At 42.6% G+C, this 25924-nt stretch overlaps 1 long non-coding RNA gene and 1 pseudogene across 1 annotated transcript in view; both read right to left on the reverse strand.

Moving 5' to 3' along the window:
- Positions 1-25924, reverse strand: part of LOC144375325 (uncharacterized) — a 99935-nt gene that overhangs the window by 40491 nt on the left and 33520 nt on the right. The window lies entirely within an intron of this gene.
- On the reverse strand, positions 6842-8542 carry LOC101973987 (protein FAM83F pseudogene; annotated as a pseudogene).

Here is a 25924-nt window from a genome sequence, read left to right on the forward strand (position 1 = left end):
AACCTATTTCCTTAATAAAGTAAATATGCCTCTGGTATTTTGCCATAGTAATCAAAAACTGATGAATACACCCTGCCACATGACTATAGGTAGGATCTGAAGAGGACATATCCAATGAGAAATGTTTTGTTAAGAAATTGTCAGTGAGAAACAAAAAACTTTTAAAATGGCATTTTATCACTTCTTATAGCAACCTATGGTCACATTAACTTTTCCATAGTGGCATATCACAGCATGTTAATCACCCTACTAAATCACTTAGAATTAGAATGGTGATGTTTTTTCCCATTTTGTAAACAAAAAATAATAATCATGGAATGCCACTGACTTTGGGTGGCTCCAGAAACTAGTCATACACACTCCTTCCCATTGTGGGAAGGATATTTCCCACATAATTCCCCACTCCACTGATGCTGGACATGGCCATATGACCTACCTTCAGTGATGGGATGTAGATGTGTGTGCCAGTGCAAAGAAATAAGGCAGGTGGTGTTACAGAAAGCAATTCTTTTTGGAAGAATGCCAAAGACTATAAAATATGGAGAAAGTGAAAAAATAGAAATACTGCCATTTTCAAATAATAATTATCAACACAGATTTAGCCATTTCATGAGCTAACCAACCTGGACCCTCAAAAAATGTGCATGCCCTTTACAAAGACCAAACCAACAAAGTGGAAGGAACTATTCTAGATCAAGGGAGAATAAGCAGGAATGACAATGAAATGCAATAAATGATCTTTTATCAGATTCTGAACTCAAAACACACAGAGAAAACAATAAACAAAACAATGCTATAATGAACATTGTTGGGAAAAATAGAGAAATTTTATTATTTGACTTTTGTTTCTATGTTCAATGGCTTGACTGAGATATAGTTGTGTATTATATAAATGAATGTTTTTTTATTCTTAAGAGAAACACCATAAAGGTTTAAGAAGTAAAATGTCACAATGTCTATAATATATTTTTAAATTGGATCAAGAGAAAGGAAAAAAACTGGATGTGGTGGCTGTAATCCTAGTGAGTCAAGAGGTAGAGACAGGAGGATCACAAGTTTGAGACCAACCTCAGCAATGTATCGAGACCCTAGTCAGCTGAGTGAGACCATATCTCAAAATTAAAAAAAAAAACTAAAATAAAAAAAAGCTGGGGATATAGCTCAGTGGTAAATTGGTGAAGTGTCTAATACAAAAAGAAAGAAAGAAAGAAAGAAAGAAAGAAAGAAAGAAAGAAAGAAAGAAAGAAAGAAAGAAAGAAAGAAAACGAAAAGAAAGAAAAAAATCACATATATGTATCAAGAGAGGTATAAAGCAAATTAGCAAAATGTGTAAATTACTGAATCTAGCTGAAGAGTATTTATGGTCCTATTCTTTCAATTTTTCTGAGGGTTTCAAAATTTTCATAATAAAAAATTAAGGGCAGAAAAGGAAAAAAAAGAAATTGCTAATAGACTAATTAGAACAATAATGCTGATTCTGAATATGAAGGATAAAGGTAACACTCCACCACAACACCCCCTCATAGACACACACACACACATACATACCCTCTGATTTCTTTTGTTCTTAAGTTAGCACTGTGTCTATTCTCCCTTTTATAGCTAGAAACTAAATTCCAAGAATCCCTTCCATACTAGTTATTTAAGTCACCACATCCTGGGTAGGTTAAACAGCAGAAGTTTATTTTCTCATGATTCTGAAGGCTGGAAGTCCAACGTCAAGGTGCTGGCAGGCTCTGTCTCTCCTCTGCCTCTCTCCTGGCTTACAGGTAACTGCTGTGTCCCCACTTGAGCTTTCCTCTGTGCTCACACACACCCTTGGTGTGTCTTTCCTTTTTTATAACACCACTCTCAGTGGATTGAGCCACACATATGACCTATTTGACCTTAATTGCTTCTTCAAAGACCCTATCCCCAATTATAATTCCATTCTGAAATATGAGAGGTTAGGGCTTCACCATGTAACCTTGGAGGCACCCTGTTTCATTTCTTCCTAGATTAGACTCTGACACAGGAAAGAATGTGGGTGATATTTGGGGGGAGAAAAATTAAGCAGAACCCTCATTCTTGGAAGTACCTTTTGTTATCCAGTAGTGGTGGCTTCACAGACTTCTTCATGACCTTCCTCTTTGTGTTCATGCCAGGCCACTAAAAATCACAGTGGCTTCTTGGACTTTTCCACCCACCCCTATGCTTGAGACTGAAGTCATTAGTCAATTTTTTGGCTGATTTTCTAACCACAGTCTTTCAGACTCCCAGCAGCCCCTCAACACTACCCACATAGATGTAAACACCAATTCCCATACTAAATCTCTGTTCTCCTAATAATTCTATATTAAATCCCTATTCTCCTAATAATTCTATATTAAATCTCTATTCTCCTAATAATCCTATATTAAATCTCTATTCACCTAATATTTATGGTAATGGCTGTGTTTATAGTAATATACATTCATATATATACTCCCTTGAAATATATTCCAAATCCCTTGGAATTTCTTCAGTAGCTAGAGATAATAGCAGCACTTTTTGTCATTCATTACAATCCCTTCTCATACTCTAATTTATGCTAATGAAATGAGTCCTGTGGCCCTAGAGAGCTTCAGGATAATGGCTATTTGTCAGGAATCAACTATGTGATTAAAGGGTTGGAACTTTCTCCATCCACAACCACCCCAGACCTCCAGGAAAGGTCTGCTGTTCTGCTGCACAGTGGGGGTGACAATAGTTAAAAACAATGTACAGCTTAATTCTTCTTTCATTTTCCTTTGGCACTGGGGATTGAAACCAGGGTTGTTTTTTTTTTTATGAGCAAGGTCTCACTATGTTGCTGAGATTAGCCTCAAACTAGTGATCCTCCTACCTCAGTCTCCAAAGTAGTGGGGATTACATGCATGCACCACTGTAGCTGGCTGTATAGCACATTTCAAAATAGGTAGAAGAGAGTATCCTGAATGTTCTCACCACAAAAAAGTGATGTTTGAGGTGCTAAATATGTAGACTAGCAGATTTGATCAGAATGCATACATGTATCAAAATACCACATCATGCCCCTTAAATACATACACTTATTATGTGTCAAATAGACATAAAAATTTAAAAATAACTACTCAATTAATCATCACTTATGTATCTTATTTGGAATCCAATTAAAACAAACTAAATATTTTTTTTTATTTCCCATTTATTTATTTATTTACTTAGTACTGAGGTGTGCACCCAGAGCCCCATACATGCCCAGCAAATGCTCTACCACTGAGGTACATCCCCAGCCCTTTGGACTTACAGTTTTTGAGACAGGGTCTCACTAAGTGGCCCAAGCTGGGCTTGAACTTGCCTTCTTCCTGCCTCAGCTTCCTGAGCATCTGGGATAACAGGCGATTGCCACTGTGGCTAGTGACGCCTCACCAGTTTGTTAGTCTGGCGTATTTTCTGTTTTAAGTGACTATCAAGTCTTCAATCTTTTAACAAATAGGTATGAAGCAAATACTGCGTTACAACAGTGAGCTAGACAGGTGAGGTCTAGCTGTTCTACCTGTTCTCCAGGTTCAGGAACCCTAAAAAATGGGTACCTGTGATGTCCTGCTGCCGCACATGGTATCTTCCTTGCTGCACAGGTGGGAGAGTAGAAGTCTTGAAGTGCATGCCTAACTGTGAAGTCTTTGCAATTAGCTTAAAAACACATTTGCACCAGCTTCCTGCCTTTGTCTAAGGTGTATGCGCTCCCAACCTTGGTCAGGCTCAACTCACTGAGCCCAGGGTGTCTGTCTGTCCTGTGGCAAAGCTTGTGCAGCTGGAACATCAGTGCAGATGATCAATGACAGCCTCTGGGTCTTTGGGGCAGGAAGGCCTGAGTGTGGTACAGTGTGGCACGTTGCCAGATGATAAACTGAATCCACAGCGCAAGGCAGGGCTAATTAGCTGCAGAGGGGGCTTTGTTGATGTTTATTCAGAATGTGGCCATGACAACCAGGTAGCAAATCCTTGGCCTGATTTGAGTTTGGAGGCTCTCTTGCCATCAGCCCTGGCTGCTTTTGGAACAGGGCCACTGCTGGGTACACACAGGCACACCCCAGGGTACTTTCCATATGGGGTGTAGGTGAGACTCAGGAAGAGCAGCAAATTGGGAGGAAACCGGACAAGGAGCAGAGCGCAGTAAGGCAGATGGGTGCACAGAAACACACCTGTTCTGGGGCAAGCATGGCAGTGAAGAGCTATCAAGGTAACTAGGCTGAAACTGGAGGATGCCTCTGGGAGAGCTGTCCCAGAAGTCAAAATCTCAGGCACGTCAGCCACCTCCAACGAGCGCTCTGTCCAAGACATAGGGTGGAGAGCCTGGAAGCGCCTTTCAAGAAGTCATTTGTGGTTGTTGGAGCCTCAAAGTAGAAAGCAGGGGCCCTAAACAGAGGGGATTTACACCCCCACCTGATGCATTGGGTGACATCTGGAGACATTGTGGCATGCAGCAGGTAGAGGCAAGGATGTCTCCACACCCTTCGATACTATCACAGCCCCTCCCTCAACAGAGGACTTGGCAGCTCCAAAGTGTCATTAGTGCTGAGAGTCTGAGCCAGAGGTACAGCTCCAGAACTGTATTTCATGTGATGAGGGACTTGGGAGAGCTGTGTACCTCACCTGAGAAATGGCAATCACACCTCATGCGGCTCAACACACAACCTGACGAGGCTCATGCCCCAAATACACATGAAAATTATTTGATGACTTTGAAAAGGGCTCTTTCCTCAGGTGTTCTTAGTTTGAGACCTGTATGTTCCTAAATCACCTGGCACAGTGATCGGCAAATAGTAGGCATTTAATAAAAAGAGAAAAGCAGTGTGGTGGGGGCGACAGAGCCACTCCCCCTCTCGCCTCTTCCTCTGTGTCTAGGCTTCCCTTCTTGTTTAGACTTTCCATCAAGTTCTCTACAGGCGCAGGGTATTGATGTTAGCAGAGGCTGTCTTAGAAATACCCTTGATAGATCAGAGGTAGGACTAACCACACTCTGAGGACAGATACTACAGGTGACATAGGTCAAGGGACAGTCTACCAGCCCCATACAGAAGTTGGGCTTCCTGCCCTTGTGGGGCAGAAGCCAGGGTGGCAGCAACACCAGGGGCTCTGCTCACCGGGAGGCTGGCCTTCTCCAGGGCTGCACGAGCTGCTAACCCTCAATCTGCAGTCTCTGCACTTGGCAGGCGAGACAGTGGCCTGGTAGGGTGGGGGCCACAAAGCCAGGGCCCCACACTGAGGGCCCTCCTAATCTGTCCTCCTCCAGCCCTTTCGGTGCTGCCAGCCTGCAGAAGCAGCTGGGCTGGGTCCAAGGGTACTATCCACCCCTGAACCTGCCCCCCAACTGGGAAGGCCAGATGTCCTCCTGAGATGTGGTGAGGGGGAGCATAGTTCACCAAGTGCGTGCACGTGCTGGAACAGAGGGCAGACGCACCCGAAACTGAGAAGTCAAGAGGCAGAACAGAGTGGGTGGAAGCTTAGGCTGACAAGCCAACAGTAAGAGCTGCATTTTACGACGTCACGGTCCTTGGCCATCTCTGCACTGTAGTTTCCTGAGCATTTTCAGAGCTTGAGGGGGCCAGAGACCATCTGACCCAGCCCTTTGAAAGGATGAAGAAACAGGCTGGAGGGGAGAGGGCCTGCAGGGGGAACCCCCCTTAAGGGTCGGCACTCTGCCCCACCTTCAGTCGCTTCCTCTTTAACATATGGTTTCCCCTAAGTCCTACAGAAAGTGAGAAAAGCCCCATCTTGGCACATGGAGAAACTGAGGCAGAAAGGAGGGCTGGCTCTAGGCTGCAGTGACTTGGAACTTCCACAGGGACCCTGCTAGGTGTCTCTCCTGGCCCTGCATGAAGGAGAGGGAAGAAGGATAAAGTAGGCCAGCTTCCCACCTCTGGGCGGCACAAGGGCTGGCTGAGCTGCCTGCTTAGGCCTCTTGTGTCCCTCACCTCTAAGGGACCACTTGAAGCTAAGGCTTGGCCCCCACTCTCACATCTCCTCTGTTCTCTAGAAAGAGATGTGTCACATGGCCAGGCCTTGGTGCATAAGGAAGCACTTTCCAGAACTGTTTAAACCAGTCACCGGATGGGGAGGGGCATTGTGTACTGGGTGCCCTCTCCCAGCACCATGGCAGAGGCCACCTGCTTGGGGGGGACCAGGCCCCTGAGCAGAGTCCAATACATCACAGGAGGCTAAGGCTAGTCTTTGGCTGAAATGTAACTGGGGAAGTTCTGTAGGTGGAGGGGACCCATGATCATCTTAGGGGGAAGGGGAAAATTTTCCTGTCTTTAGAGTCCAGTTCCCCATCACCCTGGACCCTCTCTTTCCCTTCATTGGGCTGCAAACCAAAGCAAACTGAAGGAAGGCCCAGGCCAGGCCCTCTAAGAACCCATGGAGGGGCTGCAGCAGGCACCTGCCCAGGAGGCCTGGAGTACCAACCCTGCCTGCTGGGTTGGGAGGGAAGGGACTTTTGCATGGGCGGGGTCCAAACTTGCCACTGACTGTGGGAGACTGGTGTCTTCCCCTCTGTTCCCTCAGAGCCCAGTGTAGGTCTAGGCCAGGAAGGCCACAGCAGCCAGTGTCCCAGCTGTCCCAGATGCTCCTTCTACTGGTAGTTCTAAGGCTGGAGCAAGACTGGAACTGGGGACCCCTACTCAGAACCCTGTCCTTCCTGGTAGGAGCAACCAAAAAGCACCAGGAAGCCCAGAAAAAGAGAAACCAGGTGGCTGGAGCTGACCCAGAGACTTCTCCTACTAGGGCACAAAGACATGGCCCTTTCCCTACCCAGGGACATGGCGGGCAGGGCTGGTACATAACGGGGAGCAGACACTAGTCGAGCTTCCTCTTCATGTAAACAAAGCAGCAGTGACCCTTCCTGGCCTGGCCACCACAGTCTGGAAGCACACGATGGTCTTAGAAGTCTTGGGACCCACCCTTCCATCTGGATTCAGGCGTTGAGGCCAGGATGGAGGCTGCAGGCGGAGGCCGATAAGGCTGGAGGTACAAACTGGTACAGGGTGGGGCCTGTGCTGTCCAGGGCACAGGGCAGGACAGGTGGGCATCCACAGATCCTGCAGCTCAGGAAATCACGCAATTGCCGGACTTGGAAGGACTGGGACTTGTTTTACCTGAGATGTTGGTGCTGAAGTCCTCAGTGGGCCTCTTCCCCTTCAGAAACTCCACGTCCGGGCAGGCCTCGGGGGAGAGCGAGCCGGCCCTGCTGCTGGGTGCTGCAGGTCTCTTGGCTCGGCGGCTGAACAACCTGCTGCCCATGAAACGCTTGCCCTCCGTGGCCAGCATGGGGCCCCCGTTGGCAGCATCTCCCTTGCCATTTTGGGTGACTGCCTCTCAGGATTTGAGCCTCGGGTGGCTCAGATCTGTCAAGGGGACGGGATCCACGGGGGGCCACATCTGCTCTATAGTAACCAGGTCATTCAGGAAGCTCTCCAGGCGCCGGGCTGCCTTGCCACCTCCTCTGCCCTCCTCCTGCCTATCCAGGTTGCCATTAGCCTCCCGCTGTTGCCGGGCAGCCCAGCGCATCATCTCCCCCGGTGGGTGGCGGCTACCTGCCACCAAGGCACACTTGGGGTAGATAAGCTTGCGAGCCACAGTGGAGGAGCGGTGGAGGCCAAGTGTGCCAGCGCCTCCTGCCAGGCCCAGCTGCTGGAACAAGTTCACTTCCTCGGAGATGGCGTATAGCTCCCGGAACTCCGCGTCGAAGTGCTCTGTGTACTGCCCTGTCAGGAGGAGGAGATGGTTTCTGTGCACGTAGGAGGAACTCCAGGTGAATTTGTAGGATCCAGTGGCTACTTTGTCACCATCTACCATCAGGAACCTTGATGACAGGATTCCTTTAATCTTCCCCATGGGCACGTAGAAGCCAACGCCTGTCACAGAGCGGACGCGGATGGAAGTCAGCCAGCTCGAGGCTCCCGCACATCTCCAGGAAATACTTCACTCCCGCCTCGTCCAGGATGATGTACACCGGGACCCGGCGCTTGGAGGCAGCATCCACAACGTCTTGGAAAGTATCCCCATCGGTGAAGAGGTCCATGACCACAGCAATGACCTTCTGGGCCTGTTGGATCATCTGCCTGACCACCTGCTTGAGGTGGGGCGCCTTCTCCTCCTTGGGGGAATGGGTGAAGAGAGTGACGCGGCTCATGCCGCGGTAGAAGCCAGCGTCGGTCCAGCCCAGGTCCAGAGGGGGCACCTCAGTGTCGGAGCGGTCCGGCAAGTAGGCCAGGGACTCGCATGGTTCAGCCGGGACCTTCGCTGGGACATTGGCCTTGCTCTTGCTCTTGCCACGGACGGCGGGGGCTCCAGGCGGTGCACAGGGCCTGGCGCTCCTGGCTGGAGAGGAAGTCCCGCAGCCGCTCCTTCTTGAGCCGCTCGCGGTAGGCCTGCTCGCCGCGGCCCAGCAGCGCCTCCAGCGCGGCCCGCCGCCGCTCGCAGTAGTAGAAGGCGGCCTGAGCCTCGGCAACTTCGGGTTCACGTGCACCTCGTCCAGGCAGCTCAGCTGGGAATTGGCCATGGCGCCCGGGCCCCGGGCCGGCCCCTGCCCCACAAACTAAATATTTTTAATAAAATATTTTCTATGATAACTGGGTAATACTTTGGAAAATAATAACAATTTGGATATTTGATTATATTAAAATTATTGTTGGTATTTTCAATGTGATAACTGTATTATGATTCTTCTTAAATTTTTATTATCTAGAACATGATGGTAAAATGTTTACTTTATGTTTAGGATTTGGTTCTACATCCTCAGGAGGCAGAAGGATAGTATGTGAGGAAAGATGTGAAGTGAGGATGATTTTGAACTGCTAATTGTTGAAGCTGGTGATGTGCACATGTAAGTTCATTAAACCAGTCTCTATAATTTTGCATATGTTTGGAAATTTTTCTCAAACTTTCTACTGAAATGATGTTTGTAAAAAGGCAGATGGTGTCAGATAAGCTACCAAAATTTCTAAGACTGTTACATAAAGGCACAAAAGTGTATTCATTGATGATTGCTCACCTGCCTCTGCTAGCAAGCATGATGCATTTACACAGGCAGACCCTCCTCTTAAAGAATAAAATATTCTTGATGATGATGGTGGCATGTTGAGAATGCAGAATTCAACCAAGAGTGTGCTGATAAGAGAGAGTCAAATGTTCAATTTTATTCATTCTAATGTTAAGGTGCTATTTATAATACTCTATTTGTATAAGACTAGAAATAACAGCAAAGTACTGAGCTAGAGATACATTTAAATCTTCAGCATATAGATGTAACTGTGTTAGTTCACTATTGTGTCACAGATTCCTTCAAGCATAGTGGCCTAAAATAACACATACTTATTAGTTCAGGGTTCTGTAGGTCTCTGGCAGAGCATGGCTGGGATCTCTATTTGGAATCTCACAAGTCTGAATTCAAAGTTGTCACCTTGAGTTTATCTCTAATCTGGAGGTGCTAGGGGAATTTTTTTTCTTTATAAACTCATTCTTCTAGTTGACAAAATTCAATCCCTTGTGATTGTAGGACTGAGATCCCTATTTCCATGCACTGTCAGCTGGAGGTTGCTATCATCTCTTAGAGACCCCCCATAGTCCTTGCTATATGGTCTTCTCTGTCTTCAAGACAAAAACTGTGTATCAGATCTTGAAATATCTGACTTCCCTTTTGGAGGCCATGCAGAGAAAATGGTCCACTTTTGATGGATTCCTGTAAGTAGCCCATTAAAGTCCCATTAGTACTTCAATTACATTGGCAAACTTTTATTAGAATGAATAGATGAAGAAGATATGTGCACATTAAAGGCCAAGAGTATTGAAGAGCATCTTAGAATTAAACTTACTACAGTATCAGAGCTAAGGGGGTAGAGATATGTTAGTCTCCTAGGGCAGCCCCAACAATTTACCACCCATTGAGTAACATGAAAAATGCAAAAGTATTTCTTTATAGTTGTGAATATTAGATGTCTAAATGTAAGATATTGCAAGGCTTGCGTCCTCTGAGACTCAGAGTCAAACCCCTCTTTTCTCTCCTCATTTCTGGTGGTGGTCGTTAATCCTTAGTGTCCCTTGGCTGGCAGCTGCATCACTCCAACCAGCCTCTTTCATCACATGTCCCTGTGGGCTCAGCCCAAATGTCCTTCTTCTTTTGAGGACATCAGTCATATTGATAAAAACTTGCTCCAATGACTCACTGACTTGGTTGTAATGACCCTATTTCCATAGTAAGTCACATGTGTAGCCATTGTGGGTTATGACTTCAGTATAACATTTGTGGGGCCAAATTTTAACCCATAACAGGAGGAGAGCTAAAGGGTGAGGGAGAACAGATGTAGTTGAGTCCTTGGACATTCCAATATTTATAGGATGGGAAGTGACGAACGATCTGGCAGAGGATAGGAAGGAAACATGAATAATGTGGAATCTGGAAACATGACTGGACATGTTTCAATAAGAGAGTATGATGAACTTTGTCAAAAGCAGTTAATAATTTGAATAAGAACTGAGAATTCAATTAGGAAGGTGGAAGCTGTTGGTGACTTTTAAAAAGCAATTACAGGGGTTGGGGATGTGGCTCAAGCGGTAGCCCACTCACCTGGTATGCACTCAGCACTAGGTTTGATCCTCAGCACCTCATAAAAACAAAATAAAGATATTATGTCCACTGAAAACTAAAAAATAGATATTAAAAATTTCTCTCTCACTCTCTCTCTTTATGAAAAAAAGCAATTACAGTGAATATGGTTGTATCAAAATATAATTAGATTGAGCAATAAAAGAGAATGGGAAATCAGAATAGGCAAACGTAATATAAACCTTCATCTAATTATTATCAATGAATAAGCTGACTTTCTAATATTATGTATCAATCACACTTACATTTGAAAATATGATAACACTCTAAAAATGGATCCTGTTCTGCCAGTCTGACCTAGAATTTCCAGCAAATATGTTAAAATAGAAAGCATGTATCAGAGCTATGTTTACTAGAGAAAAGAAAAAATATTGTCCCTACAGTAGATACCTAGAAATGATAACAGAATTCACTAAAATTTCTGCAACTTCTAGATAAAAATAGAGTGGCCCACAGGTGAATAGCTGTTATATATATGCAATTATAGATTAGAAAATAAAAAGGAAAATTCTATTTGGAATAGCAGTGGTATGTATATCTGTTAGGTCCTTAGCCAAAGAAACTCCATTTTGAAAATCAGCATCTGCCCACCCAGAAATGACTTTCCCATTAGGACCACTCCCAAAGACTCCCTAACTACCAAAACCACAGCAAAGGTGCCAAATAACAGCCCTAGGACCCAATGGGTTATGTTTTTAACTATCCCCTAGTACATGACTATATAGTTAAGAAGTTTTTTCCAGCAAGCTGATGTGCCTTACAGAAGGGCAGTCTGGCAGATATTCTCTGTCAACAAATCTTTGCTTGAATTCAGAGATGTGTCTCTTGTAGATATTTGCACTAGCAACCCTAACAACACCGATGTGTATAAATATATCTATGTGTGCATACATAATATATACTTGGAAATGTTCATGATACACAAGATGAAATTATTAAGGTATATGTATTTTATGAAGAAACAGTGAAAGTTTAGTCAATTTTAATAAATAAAAATTATGCTAGAGTTGGTGGGAAGAAGAATATCAATGGTCTGGAGGGAATTCATTGGAATATAACTATACAAAAAGAAAAAGAAATACTAATCTTTGGATTGGGTTATTATTTATTATGAAACATGTAGAGTCGTGTAGGCCATAAATCATCCAACTTTATATTTTTTTAAGTGTTGAATACTGAAACAATCTTCTATGGCTTACTCATATCCATTATTCTCTCACCTGACTGTATAAGAAGATCATTTGGGGGAGCTAATTTAAATAAATATCAATGACTATATCCATAGATTCACATTTAATTGGGGTTGGTGGGGCCTGGGCATTGATATTTTTAATCCATCTGTTTTTTTTTTTTTTTTTGATACAGAGGATTGAACCCTGTACCCAGGGGCACCCCACCACTGAGTCACATCCCCAGGTCTTTTGTATTTACCTTAAAAATTTTTGAGGCAGGTTCTCACTAAGTTACTTAGGACCACATTAAGTTGCTGAGGCTGGCTTTGAATTTATAATCCTCCTACCTCAGGCTCCCCAGTCACTGGGATTATAGGCATGCACCACCATGCCCGGCTAAGGAATCTTTTTGAGATGCCCTTTGCTTCCATCTATGAAAAAGTAGTTCTGTAGACAAACTGAGAACTATTTAAACTGTGTATAAGACAAAAATAGCCTTCAGTATTTGACGTCATTTTTGAACAATTAAAGCAACTAAGACTTAAGAAAAGTTCTAAAAAGATGAGGAGTACATCCAGGCAAGAAGTTGAGGCTTTTGTTGCTTTGTTTGGGGTATGTATTTTATTTTGGTATATTTTTGTTTTTTGTTTTATTACTCTGTTGGCATTTGCCAATTCATGTTAGGACATAGCATCCAAATGAAAGTTAGTCATCTAGTCCTACAGCCATTCCTCTGGGTTGCAAATCGAAAACAAAAACAAAATAGAAATAAAAATCACATAGAAGAGAGCCCAAAATGAGTGCCATTTACTAATTAAGGCATTTATTAATTCTTAAATGGTGCTTGAGATTAAGGCAAGGTATGGAGAGAGATGGAGTTGGAAGTAGTGCTAGAAATCAGCTGAGAGACTAAAAAGCTAAAGAGAAACTTGGACAGCTTCATGGCATGGGAGAGACTGAAATTGGAGTGGGACCTACTAAAGAAGTCACGTCAGTTTAAGTGTCTTATAGGCTTTTAGTTGAGACCTCCAAAAAAGCAAAGTCCTAGGGCTAAGGACAATCAGAAAGTATATGAGCTCTCATAGAACTTAAATAATGGTGATTGCAGGTTAGATCAAGATAATCTGTCTGTATTCTATTTAACTGCCAGGATAATATTAGATTCACACTGGAGGAAGATAAAATCTCCCAAAGCCACATACTATTTTTCATGGATAATATCTGGCATATGAATTAATAGACATGCCAGGAAACTAGACCAAATGACTAAAAGACAAGAGAAGAAAAAAATAGAAATAGACACTAGGTGAGCATGAAGTCTTCAGACATAGGTTTTAAAACAGTAACAATTAATGTCTCAAGAAGAAGGTTATTAGTTCCTGTGAACTAAAATATTTGGGAAAGAATCAAATGGAAATTCTAGAACCACGGATATAATAATAAAATGAAGATTTTGATAGATGAGTATAACAGAAGATTAGACAACCAGAGGAAAGAAGTTGGAAAGTAGTCAGTAGAAAACATGTAAATTGAAACATATACAAATAAAAAATAAACATTGGAGAATAAAGGATAATAAAACTAAAATGGAATATGGTAAAAATGTCTAACATGTAATTGCTACCAAAGTGAAGAGAGAATGAAGCAGAAGACATGCCTGAAGAAAAGTTGTCCAAGGATTGTCTGGAATTAAAGAAATATAAAGTCGCAGATTCAAGAATCTCTTTACACCTAAATAGGATAAAGAGAGAAAAGCATATCCAGGCACTACATGATAAGGAGATCTTATCAGGTAGAAAATAATTCCAGATGGAAGTAAGTAAATGCAAGGAAGAGGGGATAGCATACAACAGAGGGGTGTACATGCATGAAATGAGTATTCCTTTTCAAATGATAATAATGTCTTTTGGGAGTACAAAAAAATGTTAAACTGCAAATCAGTGCAACCATTTTGGCAAATAGTGAGGAGATTCCTCAAAAAACTGGGAATGGAACCACCACATGGCTCAGCTATCTCATTCCTTTGTATTTATCCAAAAAAAAAAAAAAAACTAGAATGAGCCTACTATACTAATACAGCCACATCAGTGTTTATAGTAGCACAATTCACCACAGCCAAATTATGGAACTAGCCTAAATGCTCATTAATAAATGGAAGGATCAAGAAAATGAGGTAAATACACACAACAGAGTTTTACTTAGCCATAAAGAAGAATAAAATTATGGCATTTGCTGGTAAGTGGACGACATGGGAAACATCATGCTACATAAAATAAGCCAAACTCAGAAAATCAAAGGTTGAATATTTTCTGTCATATGTGGAAGCTAGAGCAATAAGAAAGGAAAGAAGGCATTTGGGATGGGTAGAGATAGGATGTCACAAAGATAAAAGGAAGATCAGTGGAGCAGACAAGATTGAGATGGAGGAATGGAGGAGGAACAGAAAAGAAAAAGAAAATGTGGGATGAATTTAACAAAAATCATGTTATAAGATTATATGAATATACCACAGAGAATTTCACCTTTTGTATAAGTAGAAAGTACCAAGAGTAGAAGGAAAAAAATAGGGAAGGAAGAGGGGAGGAAGTAGTGAGAGAATGGGTATTAAAATCAAATTCTGTGCATATATGATTTAGTCAAAGTGAGGCCAACAATTATGTGTAACTATAAGGCTAAAAAAAAAAAAAGATGTGACTGACACCAAGAGCACAAAAGTTGGGAAAGAGTTAAGATGAAAATGTTGTAAGGTGCTTGTATTATCTGTTCATTGATAAAGGCACAAATTAAAGGTAGATTCTATTAAATCAGTGATGTATGACAGGGTAGCCACTAAGAGAAGAATAAAAGCCATATAACTAACAAGCTAATAGAATTGGAAATGTGAATCTAAAATATATTTGATAAAAAGCAGCAAGGAGGAAAAAAAAACTCCTAATAAGAAAAATAGAAAATAATAGTAAAATGGCATATTGAAATTCAAATGTCAGCAATTGTATTTGATGTATGTAGACTAAATTGTCTCAACAAAAGAACTGAATTATATATAATATAATAATTAATATATAATTGTGTTATTAATATACATTTATATCATTTGTAATTATATGAATCATATTATGTGATTATTATCTAATTATATTAATATATTTATAGCTTATATATAATCATGTTCGCATATAATTAACATTAATATATTTATATTATAATTCAGTACTTTAAGTGGGCTCCATAATCATAAATATAACATTGACTTAAAAAAAGAGGACAAAGTAATACATATTTATTTATAACCATTTGGATGAAGTTCAAAAACAAGCAAGAAAACTTTAAGGTGAGGCAAGGATGGTGGTGATTCACCCCTGAGTGGGAGGGTAATGGCTGAGAAGGGGCTCCAGGGAGGCTTGGTGTGCTGGTAATGTTTTGCACCTTGATCCAGGTGTTATGTAGAAGAGGGCTATTGTATAAGTACTCATGGAGATGTACATTCAGGCCTCCATTCAGGGGCCAGAATTATTCTTAATGATGAAACAGTAAAGTCATGTCAGCAAATTCAAAACCAAAGGAAACTTTTTCTTGCTGCAATCAGTATTCTTAAAGTTACAACAAAACAAATAATAGGCTTAGATTTTAGGAAGCAAAGGACAGAATTTTACTTCTTACAAATGATATGTATATAATTGAGAAACCTCAAAACAAAAGCGGTTGTAAACACCGTTTTCCCAAATACCACCGATAATTTCCTAGGAGACACCCTGTACAAAAAGACCCACAACACCAGCCAGTCAGTGTAACAAGAAATAGATTATAAATACAGAACTAGTAAAACAATAAGCCAAAAGATGTACTTGTGTGAATGGAAAGGTAGTTCCTGAGCGAATACAATAGTCTTTTTATTTTTGTATTTTTTTAAAAAAAGGTTATATTGTGTAAGTATCAACAATGTGATAAGAATCAGAATAACAATGGGAGAAAATAATTTTAAAATATCACTTTGTACAGTACAGTTTGGGAAGAGAAGATGGAGCCCATACACTAGTCCATCATGGAAAGGGATGTAACTGTTGGGGGCAAGCAGACGGAAGCAAAATAGATGATAGTCTACACCAAGGCAATGATGATTGCTAATCAACCAAGGAAACGGACTTTAGATGTGTGGGAGCTTATGCCCACAAGGTTCAGAAAGTGTTGAACATTACAGTTAAAAATTTGACAAATATTTACTGAGTACTTTCTATGTGCCAGCACCAAATTAGACTGGGGGTACTATGGATAATTAAAAGAGAAGATTCATTAATTCAGTATCTTCCTAGGAAAAAGTAATGATTAAAAGATTTAGTTTCAACCCATGAGAAGTGGATTTAAGAACAAATAAACTAAAAATTCTAACATGGATCCTAATTAATAGGAAATTATGAAAAATATGTTTTCAAGTGAAATACTAGGCCAGAAGAGACTCTGAATATATTTAATTACTGGATAAGAACAACATAGAATGGCAGGGAAAGGGAGAGATGGCAAACCTATCCACAGATGTGGTTCAGAGCTGGACCCATGATTCAGGAGACAACAGAGTGACTTTGAGATGTGAAAGAGGTCCCAGACCTCTTCTCCACTGTCTCTCAGCCCTAATTTTACCTTATAATAACCCCAGAACTTTAGAGAACACTGATGCACATGCCACAACCTGCAGAGATTCTGATTTACATGGTCTAGGAATGGCTAGAGCATCCAAAAATAACTTCCAGGTGACCAGAAAGTGCAGTACTGTCCTAGAACTCATCCCAGGCACTGATCCTTACCATAAGAAGCTCCTGGTTCATGGTCCAGATATTTCCTCCATTCAAACAGAGCTAATAAGACCCTAATCTTAGTGTCCACAGACTAAACACGAAGCCTCATATTCTCCACAAGAATCCTCGTAGTCAGGAAACTGAATTTTTCAGAATCAAAAACTAAGAGATTTTTAGGATCTTCTTAAGTCTAAATCTTCTTTTCTAACCTTAAAAATGTTGAAAGCACATTACAACCAAATAATTTTCTTCCTACCTCTCTCATATAAATCAAATTGTAAGGTCAAAATGTAAGCTTACATTTAAGGATTATTACTTAATTTTAGAAACGTGGGTTGGTATCAAGCTCTCATAATTTTTTAGTTCTATGCAATATTCTATTAAAATAATATATGATATTAAATACCATCATATGAAAACTGATCTGAGAATTTCTATAGTCTCTAAGAGTAATATTTTCTCACTACCCATTACACAAGAATCAGGTAATGCAAGATAAAAAGTTATTTCGGACCTTTCAAGAAAATCATTCCTGTATAAATATTTTAAACTCGGGAGGAAAATAAATTATTTGGTCATTGTTAAAGACATTTAGGAAAAAAATCATAATTTTCTTATTCACAAATTAAAATTAAAATCATATTCAAAATTACCACCATCATAGTATGACTCTTAGTCACTTACATTCTGCCATGTTCATGCATTGACCATTTATCCATCCATCCATCCACTCATCTACCCACCTTCCATCATTCTCTGAAAATTATGTGATAATTATGAAATAGTATATTCCAGGATCTGGTAATAAAACAGTGACCTAAGTAGACATGGTCCTGCCCTATGACACTCTCAAACTGTCAACAATCAATCAATTCATCACCAAGATGAGGTGAAGCTTGTGACTGGGAGAATAGATGGAGTTGGAAGGACTAGCAGTGGGAGAAATATGTTCTAGAAGTTGGCGTAGACTCTGAAAAAGTGGAAAATTTGGCCCTAGACCATGGAGTGACTAAATGGAAGAGAAACCTGTAGCTTTAAGACAAGGAATAGTGCATTTCCATCGCTCACCTGTGCCATAACCAGCACCATCTTGATCACCTGAGGATGATCTTCACTGCTTGAAATTTTCACAATAAAATGACATCTTGAAATCTTCCTAAATTGTTTGCAGACTGAATGTTATAATTTGGAACTGGAGTGTCCCCCCTACCCCCATGTCACGACCCCCTTGCCCGCAAGGAAGACGCGACTCAGGAATTTTTTTTTAGTAGTTTATTCAGGCCCTTGATATTCTTCTAATGATTCTTCTACTACCCGGAATAATCATTGGATGCCCCTCCCAGCCTTAATAAAGCACCTCGAACCCCAATGCAAAGCTGCCACGTGTACCCTTCTCACAGGGTGCTAGAAAATGACACGCCAACTTTCTCTGATAAGGAGCTGGGAACACGCCAACTCTCTTTGATATGGAGTTGTCCTTCACAGACCACAACGGAGCCAGCGCCATCATGTAATGGCGACCACAGTCCGCAGGAACGGCTCACCACAGCTCCCCCTTTTTGTTTCACTAAGACAATACAGGCGAGAGTAGAGGTCCTATCCCACTGTGCAAAAGTGGCTGCATAGTATGGGCCAGCCCCAGGGGGCGCCTTCCCCAGACCTGACACCATATCAGCCGACGCCTTTTTTCGTGGGGCGGGGCGGAGACACGTCAAACCCGCATGTAATAGGACATGCTCCCCTTGAGGTCCCTTTTTTCAATGGATCACTCAAGTGTAGTGCCTTGCCTCGCATCCTGTATCGTGACGATGGTGAGTAAGAGGGAATAGCTGAGGTTGAACTGTGGCCATGCAGAGGTACAACTACAAACAAGTTGGCAGTACCCTGAAAGAAAGGCACGGACTTTAAAGTGATAGATAAAGACCAGTGTGGAAACCCTTTTGCGTGCAATGGCAACAAGACCCGCAGAGTGCAAGGGCTTTCCAGCACTAAGAGAAAGACAAAAGAAGGACATGTCGTACCCAGTGCAATGTTATAATAACTTGGGGTGCAACGACCATGTCAAAGGCACTAGTGTAGAAACCCATCTGCGTGCAATGGTAGCAAGACCAGCAGAGTGCAAGGGCTTTCTGACACTAAGAGAATAACGAGGAAAGACATGTCAATCCCAGTGCAATGTTATAATAACTTGGGGTGCAATGACCATGTCAAAAGTTTAGTGCTTAAGATGTGCAAGCCAGACCTGTGGCGAGTTGCCAGTTTCTAAAGCTGCAAGAGCTTGTATGATCATAGTCTTATCTTGAGCACTACGAGCCTTAAGGCGACAGAGAAACCACAAACAGAGGAACATACCAAAACAACACAGTGCACCAAAAATGCCTACTCCCACCCACTCTTTAAAAAAGGAAAAAGCAGAAGATATTCAATTGGTGAATTGACCCAGAGTCACGGGATCGACACGGGTACTATTCAAGACAGCTATCTGGGTTAGTTGAGACTGGATCATGTCTTCCGCTTCCATGGACCAATTCCCGGCCAAATATCCACCAATGATGTGGGAAGCATTCCTGGAATCATTAAATCTGACAGAGGTTATACATAAATGTGTACGTTGGTCAATGTAGCCTAAAAGTACTAGGTCAGCCAATTCTTCTACCTGAGCTTGAAGAAAATCTATTCTTTGGTTGGTAGCTAAAATCCCTGACAAAATATCTTGATTAATCGCATTTTGTGATTTAAGTATAGTGGACGTTTGTTGAACAACTTGATTAATAGTGGCAGCAGTTTGTACTTGACTGGCCATGGCTACTCCGGCCGTAACTGCTGCAGCAGCAGATGCCGCCACGGCTGTCACTATAGCTGCTGTGATTCCAAAATCTCTGCGGACTCTAAGTAGCTCTACAATAGGAAATTTATCTGGATCCGCAGTGACTGGTATTGGGACAAAAGTTGGAATTTTTATAATTACTGCTACAGTTCAAGAACCATTTCAACACTTAGATAAGAAACAGGTAATAATAGAACAATCCAGCATTCCCGATGAGGTGTGATTAGCTAAAAGGAACAGGAACGGGGATTGGATACAGACCATTGTAGGAGGCAATGTGGCATAATGTAACAGAGAGTTGAACGAAACAGATGTAAGCCTATTACCTCGTTCACTCTCCTTAGTAGTGCCAGAAACATTAGCCAGCCAACTTTTGGCTCCTAGTAATTGAGCCAATGCGGAAATATCAGCTGAAGCCCCCTTCTCATTGGAAATTAGCCATTGAAACCAGGACCAACCTGTTCCTGTAGAGGAGTTGGCATTGTTGTTAAAGTTATAAACATATCTCTTCAGAGGGGGGGAAAAGGAGAAACCTTTAGCAACTTGATGTTTCTCCCAAGAATGATCCTGACAAGGCGTAAATGTCGGGGGAAAACCAAAATTAGGGGTACAGTAGGGAGAGGCCTTGAAATGAGTGGCATAGCAAGTACTATTAGAAGAAGGAGGCATTGGGATTAATACCTCGGAGATAATAGCTAAAGTAGTTATGTTTAAAACAGAGCTAGTTGCGGGGGTCCCTGAGCCTGATTGCTTCCCTGAAACTACTTGGCTCAATACAGCACTGAGAATACTCCCTGAGACTCGACTGGACCGCAATGGGTCCTCCCAGTTAGTCAAATTTTTGGTCTTAAGGCTAATACAATTAGTGTTCCCAAGACTGAAACAAAAAACTCCTGTGAGATTAACTTGAGACTGATTAAAAATATTTTCCATGTCCCCTCTAGGAGAGGTACAAGGAGCAGACATCTCACATGAGGTAGAAAAAAGAGTGGGGAGGACACTAGAATTACTATGAACTGGCATTGGCATTGGCCATGCCCGTGCCACTGCCCACCACTGCATTGGTGCCATCTGTACCGTTGGCACCAGCATCAGAGCCAGAGCACTCATCAGAATGAAGCTCCTCATCATGGGGCTGTTGTGGCACCTCCTGCTGCTGGTTAGTAGATCTCGAGACTCTTCTTGTCAGGCGTTCAGGGATCCACAGCGGCTCCGTGCGATCCTGGGGAAAAACACATACAGATCCTCGTGCCCATGTCAGCACGGGGTCAGGGCCGTTCCATTGGCCCGTAAGAACATCCTTCCACTTAACATAGCCAGTCACAGAGGGCTGAGGGGACACATGTCTATCGGCCGCAGAGCGGCCATGAATATCCAAATTCAAAAAATTAATGGTAAAAAGAGCTAAGGACAGGCGTTCTTTAGGAGTGTGGTCAACTCCTATTCCCCCTTTTTGGTTTTTTAAGGTTTCTTTTAAGGTGCGGTGGGCACGTTCAACAACGTCTTGTCCTTGAGGATTGTAAGGCAACCCATGAGCAAGTTGTACTCCCATAGTAGAACAAAAAGATGTAAACTGTCTGCCCGTATAAGCAGGTCCATTATCAGTCTTAAGGGATGCAGGTGCACCCCATGCTGCCCATGCCTCTAAGCAATGAGTAATAACATTACGTGCCTTTTTTCCCGATAAAGCAGAAGCATGAATAATTCCAGAGTATGTGTCAATAGAAACATGTACATATTTGAGGTTACCAAAGTCAGGCACGTGAGTTACGTCCATTTGCCAGACGACCAATGGCTTCAATCCTCGTGGGTTTACACCATAAGTAGGAGGATGAAGAAATGTGACACAATGGGGACATTGTAATATTATCTGACGAGTATCCGCTCTGGAGATGGAAAAACGTCTACGCAGCGTCATAGCATTGACATGAAAGTTGTGGTGAAACAATTTAGCTTTTTTTAAGGAGGAGGCCAAGCATACCAACTGGCTTCTAGTTGCTGAGTCAGCACAGGCATTACCTTGTGATAACGGGCCAGGAAGAGAGGTGTGATCCCGAATGTGCATTGGATAGAAAGGGGAAGTACGGCCACGGATAAGCTGTTGAAGCTGATTAAAGTAAGTAGATACATTATGGGTGTCACTAATAGCTCCTACAGCCTCCAGAATTTTGAGCGCCTGCACCACATAGATGGAGTCCGAAATGAGATTGAAAGGAAAAGAACACTGTTTAAAAACTTCAATGACAATTTGCAGTTCTACCCATTGTGGATTTTCAGGAGCAAATTGATGTTGGACAGGGGGAGAGTCATTAATCACATAAGCTCCCATTCCAGACTTAGAGCCATCAGTAAAAATATTAACAGCCCCTGGAATTGGAGTGGGTGAAGTTACTTTAGGGAAAATGATAGGATGCTCTTTAACAAAATGGAGTAATGGATGAGAAGGGTAATGATTATCAATATCCCCCTGAAACGAGCAACATAGAATGGCCCAGTTGTCCAGAGTAGCACACAAAACATTAAGTTGAACTTTAGAATAGGGTATGATAAGAGAAGAAGGTGCTTGTCCAAAAAATTGAATGCTCTGTTGAATCCCTCTAAGTGCTAACGCTGCAACAGCATCAGGATAGTATTCTAAAGATTTTCCTGGGGATACATGTGGGTGGATCCATAGTAAAGGCCCATCTTGCCACAGTACTCCAGTAGGCTGCCGCATAGTGGCAAGCACACATAACTGGAAAGGTTTATCACTCTGGAGCCTGCATAGAGTGGCATGTTGTATAGCTTCTTCTACTTTTATAAGGGCCGCTCTGGCCTCTTTAGTGAGGGTACGAGGGGAAGTAAGATCTGGATCACCCTTAAGAATAGCATACAAAGGCTGGAGCACGATATTAGGAATATGTAAATAACCTCTTATCCAATTAATATCTCCCAACAGTTTTTGAAAATCATTTAAAGTTTGGAGATCTTGAGTTCTTATAGTAACTTTTTGTGGTTTTAATATGTCATTTTCAATCGTCGCTCCCAAATACTGAATAGAATCCCCTGTTTGAACCTTTTCAGGTGCAATATGTAATCCATACTGAGCTAACAACTTCACCAAGTCTTTATAGGCCTCATAAACTGACTGTTGTAATTTGGCTGCCAATAATACATCATCCATATAATGAATAATCTTAATGGAAGGATATTGTTGTCTGAGAGGTGCGAGTGCCTTCCCTACATACATCTGACAAATCGTGGGACTGTTAGACATTTCCTGTGGTAAAACAACCCACTCAAACCTTTGATCTGGTTCCTCGTGATTACACGAGGGAAGGGTGAAGGCAAAACGCTGTGAGTCTTTAGGATGCAAAGGAATAGAAAAGAAACAGTCTTTAATGTCAATAGCAATGATATGCCAGCCCTGAGGAACAGAGGAAAGCAGAGGCAGCCTGAAACACCCCCGCCATACGGAGGCGGATCGGGAGGCCGCCCGTTCTTGAGCCCTTGCTTATCTCTGTTCCCTGTACCTAAACTCCCTAGCTGCCGGGACAGCGTTCTTATCTCCTCCTCCTCAGCGTCTTCTGCCTCTGACCCACTTTCGCATGGGGGCGTGCGCAGCACACTGAGATCTGGATACAGTCTCCTCCCGTTCTCCACGCCCCGCACACTCCCCTCTTCCTGAGACACTTCACTCTCTGTTGTTTCTGATTTTTCCTCATGCAATTGTTCTAAAACCTCCTGCCCTTTAACAAGCGCTTCTTGGCATCGGCCATCCGTAAGACAACTACGGACCATCTTCCAGAGGGGTATCACCCCGCCCTCTAGCATGCCCTGCTCACGAGCAAAGTCAAGGTCTTTGCCTAATTTATCCCAGCTGGGTGTAGTGAGGCTGCCTGAAAATGCAAACCACGGTGCAGCTGTATCTACCCTCTGTAAAAATTTCTCTAAGGTACTGCGTTTCACCTCCAGTCCCTTGGAACGTAAAAGGCCATCGAGGGCTAGAAGGAGTGGACTTGAAGTTACAGCACCCATAACGCAACACAAGAAAACACAGAAATTGAAAGTGAAAGTACACAAAACAAAACGAACATACACAGAAAACAAAAACGAAAATACAGAGTGCAATTGCTATGAGATGTAACGCCCTCTCTTTTTACAGAGGAGCAGGTACCTTTTAATGCTCCCTCTTTATGTATAGAGGAGCCTCCGCTTTTTAACAGCGGGTCCCACCTTACCTGGGACTTACCGGCGCGCCTCCCTGACTGCTGAAAGTTCTGGTTCCTGGGTGTTTCTTTGTTTCTTTTCTCCCGGGTCTCGGCACCACTTGTCACGACCCCCTTGCCCGCAAGGAAGACGCGACTCAGGAATCTTCTTTCAGCAGTTTATTCAGGCCCTTGATATTCTTCTAATGATTCTTCTACTACCCGGAATAATCATTGGATGCCCCTCCCAGCCTTAATAAAGCACCTCGAACCCCAATGCAAAGCTGCCACGTGTACCCTTCTCACAGGGTGCTAGAAAATGACACGCCAACTTTCTCTGATAAGGAGCTGGGAACACGCCAACTCTCTTTGATATGGAGTTGTCCTTCACAGACCACAACGGAGCCAGCGCCATCATGTAATGGCGACCACAGTCCGCAGGAACGGCTCACCACACCCCCACTTGCCTTGCACGTTGAAAGCTTGGTCCTTTATACCAAAATGTTCAGAGGTGGGGTTTTCAGGAAATTACTGAATCATGAGACTCAGCCTTCATGAGTGGATTAATCCGTTCAATGATTCATAATTGAATGGACTACAGGAAGTAGTGGAAACTGTAGGAGGTGGGGCCTACTTGGAGGAAGTAGGTCTCTATGGCATGCACTGCACTGGAAGGGTTTAACTTATCTCTGATTCCTTACCCTTCACCCCCTCTCCCTCTTTCTCAAGTTCACAATGGCTCTGACTCTAGCTCTCACTCTCTATTTCCCAACCATCATAAAATGATCACCTTTCCTCTCCCATGCACTTCTGTCATGATATTCTGCCTTGCCTTATTACCAAAGCAATGTAGCCAGCCAACCATAGATAGAAATCTCTGAAATGGTGAGCCAAAAATCAATCTTTCCTGCTTAAAATTGTTTTTCTCATGTATTTGGTCAAAGTGATGAACATCTGACTAACACAGAAAGATTGATCCTGAGAAGTGGGGTCATTGCTATGACTATACCTGACCATGTAGTTCAGAAGCCTTTGGAGCTGGTTTTCATGAGGGATTTGAAAAAGTGTGGAGAGGCACAATTGTGAAGCCTTAGAAATGTTGTAAGCAGAACTTCATGGGCAATTCTGATGGGAGCTCAGAAGATCAGAATGTTAGAAGAATGTGGCCAGGAAAATTCAGGCTCATGAAAATTCAGAAGGAAGGGAGAACTCTGTTGGGAATTTGACTAGAGGCCATTCATGTGGCATTCTGGCAAGAACTTTTGAGACTTGATATAAAGCCAAATTGATATAAATCTGGTAGAAGAAATTTCCAGACAGCACAACATTCAGACTGTGGCATGAGTATTCCTCATAACCTTTAGCCATATTTAGGGTAAGAATAAGGAGAAAATAGAAGAGTGGAAAGGTTTGGGAAACTTGCAGTTTTGGCCAGAAAAGAAGCTCTTGTAAACTCAGAACTGTGAAAGATATGGTTGCTCAGGAGATTAGCCCAATTAAAAATAAGCCACACTCTTTACACTGGGACAATTAAAAAAGTACCTGAAGGGCATCTTAGGAATTAGTCACCCAGAACTCAGCCTTCACAAGTTCAAGAGTGAAAATTATAAACTCATTTGAAAGACTCACTTTGAGAAGAGAGAGATTCTGGGCACCCTGCTCTCAGAAGGCCACCAAGAAATCTTTTCCCCCAAGATTCATATCACTATTCTGAGCTGCCAAGACACTCAGAATCTACTGATGCCATGATCTATCAGGGCCCTAGATACTGCTCCCCACCCCAGGCAGCAGACCTTGGCATTGTCCACATGGTGCTAGCTTTGCAGGCATGAAGAATGTAAGAGTTATGGGATCATGGAAGTTTCCACCTAGATTTCAAAGTAAGGGCTGGAAGGCCAGGCAGCATGTGGCAGGGCCAGAATCCGTGCATGCAGCCCCTAGGAAGGCCACGTGTGAAGCTGTGAAAGTGAATGGAGAAAGTGCAATGGAGACCCAGGAAGGCAGAGATGTCAGAAATGTGGAACACTTCCTGAGGAAAGTCACAGACAGGTAGCAGAAGCCCTAGAAACAGATCACTTTGGCTGTAACTGGGAAGGCCACGGGGGAGGGACTGCCCAAGTCTTTTGGAGCTCACATTCTGCCACCACATGCCCCAGAGACTGGACATGGAGATACAGGATTTAATCATAGGTCTTGCTTTGGTCACATCCCTCCTTTCTATGACCCTATTTCTTCCTTTTAGAATATGAGCAGGATTTCTCTGTGCCATTGTATGTTGGAAATATGTAACTTGCTTTTTTTTT

Source organism: Ictidomys tridecemlineatus, chromosome 2 (genome assembly GCF_052094955.1).
Source record: "Ictidomys tridecemlineatus isolate mIctTri1 chromosome 2, mIctTri1.hap1, whole genome shotgun sequence".
NCBI lineage: Eukaryota > Metazoa > Chordata > Mammalia > Rodentia > Sciuridae > Ictidomys > Ictidomys tridecemlineatus.